Here is a 6,000-nt window from a genome sequence, read left to right on the forward strand (position 1 = left end):
TACTTTTGTAAATTGCTTGTATACTACGGAGAGCAAGCTGATCGGTCTGCAATTCTTCAAGTCCTTGTCATCTCCTCTTTTATGTATTAAGATGATTCTAGCATTCTTCCAAGATTCTGGTACTCTTCTCGTCAGGAGACACCTCGTAAACAGGGTCACAAGTTTTTCTAACACAATCTGTCATCCATCTTTCGGCGGATCTGATGTTACCTGATCCTCACCAGCAGCTTTGCCTCTTTGCATTCTCTCCTAGGCTATCTCACTTCTTCTATCATTACTGGTGGCGTGTCATCTGGATCACTGCTAGTTCTTATAGTATTAAAGTCGTCGTTGTCCCGGCTACTGTACAGATCTCTGTACCAGGGTACAGAGATATGGTACAGATCTCTGTGCCATATACTGCACCAGGGTGGCCAATCCTTCTCTGGTGATTACCCCCCAGTGGTGATCGAAAACACTGACTAGAATTTTTCTCCCACGGTCAATTCGCCTCGGTGCGAAACTATATAACAGGTGACAAACAGACTACGGTAAGGGTCAGGGCCACGACCAGTGCTCGACGTTTGGAAGGCGAGACTGAGGCAGGCATGGCCCGTCACCACGTGGACAAAGTAAGAAAATGCAACAAAGAGTTGTTTTGGGAGAGCATGGACGCTCAGGAATCGGCACCCCTTGAGAACAAAGCAACTACCGAAGACGCCAAGGACACGCCGTCAGAAGCGCAACTACGACGTTCAACGAGTACAGAGAAACTGGTGGACCGTAATGGTTACTAAGGTGGAAGAAGTGTTGCCACGCCAGCATTTACTGAAGTGGACGCAAGTCAGAACGTGCATGCTTCATTCTCTAGCCTTGTTCTCTCCTGTTCTATTTCCCCTCTTTCATGCTATAAGCTTCAAGTGCACAATAAACGCTTGTATTTTGCTTAGCGACACCGACCAGTTCATGTCTCCAGCGGCGTCTTTGTCGTCAGTACAACATATGGGCTTATTGATGTGGTGCCTATAGAATGTAGTGTTACATGAACTTGCCTATGTCTCGTTCATTCAGCTCCGAATCTCCGTGTGACCTGCAATCGCTTTTCCGCGGAGAGAAGTTCGCAAGGTTCAGCAAGACCCTAGCAGGCTAATTTCACCACGTTGACTACATTAGGCTCGCTAATTCAAATAAGCTTGTGGAGCTTATACGAGCCGGTCTTTTATCCGAAACAAAAAAATGGCAACATATCTATGGTGTGAATGATGGATAGTAGGGCGAAGCATCCGTCCGTCCATGCGTCGGTCTGTGTGACCGTCCGTGCGTCCATCCACCCATCCGTGCGTGCGTCTCTTCCTGCATCCGCACGTCCATCCGTGGGTCCGCCCCTGCGTTTGTCCATGCATCCACCCTTGCGTCCGTTCATGCGTCCATCTGTCCGTGCAGCCATCCATGCGTCCGTCCATGCATCTGTCTGTGTGTCCGTTCGTCCGTCTATTCAACACTCCAAGTACCACCATCTCGCATCTTTTCATCATATATTCCGCATATAGAAGAACCGCCATCCAGTGGACATTCCAAGGAATAAACAAGAGCTGGCGCATGCATACTTTCTTACGGCTTGCGCTTCTTGTCTACTTCCCACCTTTAACCACCTTGAGTTCATGGTATATACTAGTTCACTTTATTCATGACACTGCAGCCCAGCACTCGCTAAACCTTTCTAAAGCCAAGGAGGTTACGCCCAGCGAGTATAACCTAGCAGCCCTTTTTTCCCAGATAGTGCTCAATGTGCATGCCAATGGCTGCTAATCGGGAATGAGAGACAGGAGAATTCGGCTTTTAGTTAACGCGCACGCTGCGAATTCTTTATTGTTCAACAACGCACAGGAGAAATCTCCCACCGGCACCACTTTTCAGGTCAAAGCGCAAGACTGGTTACGCACTACGACTACGACGAGGGACGAACGGGTGCCGCTTTAAGGAGCTTCGCCCCTAAAACCCCAGCTCAACTGCGCAAAAAGTCACAAGCGCGTTCCAAACGTGCACGCACGGAGTGTAGACAAAGACACACACCACCAATCGTCCCCTTGCTGAACGATCGCAGCGACGAGTTTCGCCTCGGAAAATAATCTAGGAAACACTGTGGTGCCTAAGAGTCCTAGCCGACCGAGGTCCCCAATCTTTCAACTTCTCAATTAAAATGTAAGCCCACTACAACGCCGCCCCGCCGCACTTGCAATTATCGGAAGGCAGAAGTTTTGACTAATATAACCTCGCGGTTCGTTGTTTCACCTATACGCGCTATCGCATCTGAAGGAGCTACAAGGGCGCCCTCAGACGCGCATCGGCACACAATACGCCACGCATGCACACGTGCACGCACTGCCGTCCTTTAGGAGGAGATCGGCGGCTCCCTTTCATCTTCGGCGCCGATCAAAGGGCAATCGACCGGGCGAGGTCACGCTCATCCGGGGTTACTTGGCGCGAACCCGAAATCCGTGGAGGGGTCGAGCGAGGGGGTTCGAATGCCGATCTGTTCGCGCGTGTGTTCGATGTATATGTGTACAGGCGTCGTGAAGCCGTGGCTGCAGAGAAGAAGAAGAAGAAAAAAATACGTGCGAGGCGTGTACTTCTATCGCCTGGTGAAGAAATTTCGCGGTGTTAGATGGTCGCGATACGCTCGTCTTCTCGCCGAGTTTCAAGTATGCGCTAAAATTACTGGAGTGAACTAGACCACTTTCTGGGCATTCTGCGGCCGCGCGGCGGACGAGTAGGCAAAATCAATTAAGGCGACGGAAGCGTCGGAAATTAAGGTGACGGAAGCCAAAAAACCCCCAAAAAACCTGAGAGAGCGTGAAACGAAATTTTTTCTACTGCGCAACGTTTTTATTCACTAATTAAAAAATAAATCCGCGAAAAATGTAAGTGACGAATGGTAAAATCTTAGTTACCCAGAACAGTATACAAACGTTTTCGTTGAGGGACTACATGCTGTGGCGCAGTAAGACAAGCGTGCTTCGGCTCCGTAGCCTTGGCTGTGCTGCCACAGAAAGTTGTCGCGGGGTATAGGCTATCTGGTACACGACTTAAAATAAAATTGGCAGATAATTTGTTATTTTGTACCTGAGTAGTTTAGCCATGATTGTTTATTCACCTTATTACAACGCTTTTGTGTCCTCAACTTGTTTGTAGATTTTTCGCTAGTGTAACTACACTTTCTGCTGTGTATTTTACTTTATGTTACCGGTTAACGGTCCAGGTGAGGTCCTTGATTTTGAGACCCTTATCTCTGTATTATCTATCGTAATATAATATTATGAATAAAAAAGTAAATTGAAATTAAACAAGTATCGAAAAGGTAGACGATCGGAAGAACCAGCTATATGCCACTCATATTCTTTTCCAGCGGTTGTTCTTTTGTTTTCCTGTTCTTCATCTTTAAGAATTTTTAACTCATTGGTCTTGCGTGCTTCGGAGACGTTGTTGTGGCATTTGCCTATGCTTCGCGAATCTTTCCAAGTACATAATACAAGATGTCTTAGTCTTCGAAGCGCAACTTAAATTTTTTTTTAAGTCCATATATAATCACGTAGGATTGTACTCTTTCCAAGCTGTCGCATACGAAACGCGTAGCTTAGCTGAATCTCATCAAACATGACGAGTATAACATTTGTCTGACGCTGCAATAAAGCAAGCTGTAGCGAAATTTGTGCGTTGACTTTCATTCCATTGCTGGCTGCACCATTATATACGAGCAGCTACATTACACGTATGCTGTGTGAACACCCTGTGTCCTGTGCTCGCTTCACCACCATACACTGGCAGCTAAATGCATGCATGTATGGACATCCCATGGACAATAGTAGCTACACCACCACGTACTAGCACCGGCATCACACATATACTGCATGGACATTCCAAGTCCCACACTGACTACACAACAGTGCGCTTGCGGCTATATGTTCATGGTGCATGTACATCTCATGTCTAAAGGCGGAATTAGGAGCTACATTAGCCGCTACATCACACATATAATGCATGAACATTCCATGCCCAAGAATGTTTGCACCACCATGTTCTATGCAGCTACTTTACCCGTCTGCTGCCTGGAAATCGCATGTCCAACGACGTTTGCCCCACCCCGTTCTAGCAGCTACATCACCCGTATGCTGCATACAAATTCCATGTCCAAGGGTGTTTGCTCAGTCATGTCCTAGCAACTACATCATGCGTATGCTGCATGGACCCCCAATGGAGCATTTTCTGCTTCCAACATGGCAGTGACCTATTGACCTGCAAAAACGCTACGTATTGCAGTGAGGGAATTATCTCGAAGCTGCACCCACAAATTCCACACAAAAGAATTTCATCATTTTTTTTTCATCACAGTATGAAAGCTTTATTCGCAAAGTTTGTTTCCGGAGTATACCGCGATTGTAGAACCAAATTCTACTAGTAATTACGCTGATATGGTACATAGCCCGGAAAAGAATTTTCTGCCATGCGCGGAAGTACGACGTATAGCCCAACAGATTGAAAACACCTTTAGGGGTGTATGTGAATATGCGGTAACAGGGGAGGGGAATAGAGAACGTTTGGACCCTCTGAACCAACGTTCTGATTAACTGCTGCCGCGTATTTATAGTCTCAACTCTGCAGTCCCGTGTCAGCTCATAACCAATGGTCAGCACTGCTCTTATGAGTTCCTTCCCTTGTTCTGTCTTTTTTTCGCACTGTTTTTCCCATGTACAAACGCCTGACCAACTATCACACTTCTGCAGTCACGGTCTGTGTGGGACGCACATGCATGACTTCCGCTTCTGAGCTTTGCTGTTTTTTCTCAGGCCCTTCAATCGCTATATACGCGGCCGCAAAGCGTGCGGGGCACTACAGTATACATGACTCGCAAAGAGGAGCAGCATTGCACATGTGAAACAACCCGGAGAGCACCAGGCGGCTGGTGAGTCTTGCACTGGTTTTCTAGCTTTCTTTTTCTAGCTGGGCTTCAGGTAAGTCAGTCTGATTGGACACTTCCTTTCACAAGCAGCGCCGGTATTGGAAAGAAGGGAGAATGGAATGGCTACGTTGTCTACGTAGCGGAAACACGAAAGAAGGAAGCGGCGATGGAAAGACGGAGAAGAAGGATCAGAAGGAAGGAATACGCTACAAAAACAGAGGGAGGCGGCAAGAACGGTCCCGCACATTGGTGTAAGTGATTTTTAAGCAGGAAAGAAAAGCGCACTACCGTGACTGTTTCTACCCATCTACAGCTCTGTGAAAGAAGAAACGAATAGTAAAGAAAAAGGAGCAGTCAAGGTGAACGTCGACATGAAGTCCGGCACCCAGCCAGCAGTGTTTTGTGCAATGGTGAGCACCTTAAGTTGCTGTTTTTGAGATACAGTGATGGGAAACGAAAAAGTCTGAGAGTAGAGGAAGGAGAAGGAACGGAAGAAAGTGATATGGGTGGAAAGCTACTTCAATACTTTTAGTTGTTGTTTTTTTCTGTGTGAACGGTCGCTTTTTAGGCAACGCCCCCTCATCTCCCCCCTTCGAAGATGCGGTGGAGTCCCGTGCGCACCAGTTCTTAACGGCCGTCAAGACGATGACACGGTTGAGATGCAGCGGTCACGGTGAGATGCAGCAGGCACCGCAAGGGTGTGGGAAAGCGTAGAGGGAAAGGCAATGGAAGGTTTCGGGTTGTCGCTGCAGCATTTAACGCTTCAGCATGTGTGCGTCAGAGCCGAGTGGAAAATTGAAAATGATCCACCGGTGTATGGTAGCCGAGCTGTATTAGCGAGAAAACGTGCGCACAGACGGAAGCCGCTGTGTGCATGCGTTTATGTGTGTTTGAGCATGTCCGAGTGCACGTTTATGGGGGGAAGAGGGTGCTGGAATTAGATAGGAGAGCGTAAGAAGTGGGCCAGCACGCGGTTTGCGAACATGAAGGGATCGTCTTTCAGGAAGTGCCTCTCACGCGACAGAGAGCGTTCATATGAGGCACTAAATTTATAAGTAAGCAAG

The sequence above is a fragment of the Rhipicephalus microplus genome, chromosome 8 (assembly GCF_043290135.1).
Source record: "Rhipicephalus microplus isolate Deutch F79 chromosome 8, USDA_Rmic, whole genome shotgun sequence".
NCBI classification, from domain to species: domain Eukaryota; kingdom Metazoa; phylum Arthropoda; class Arachnida; order Ixodida; family Ixodidae; genus Rhipicephalus; species Rhipicephalus microplus.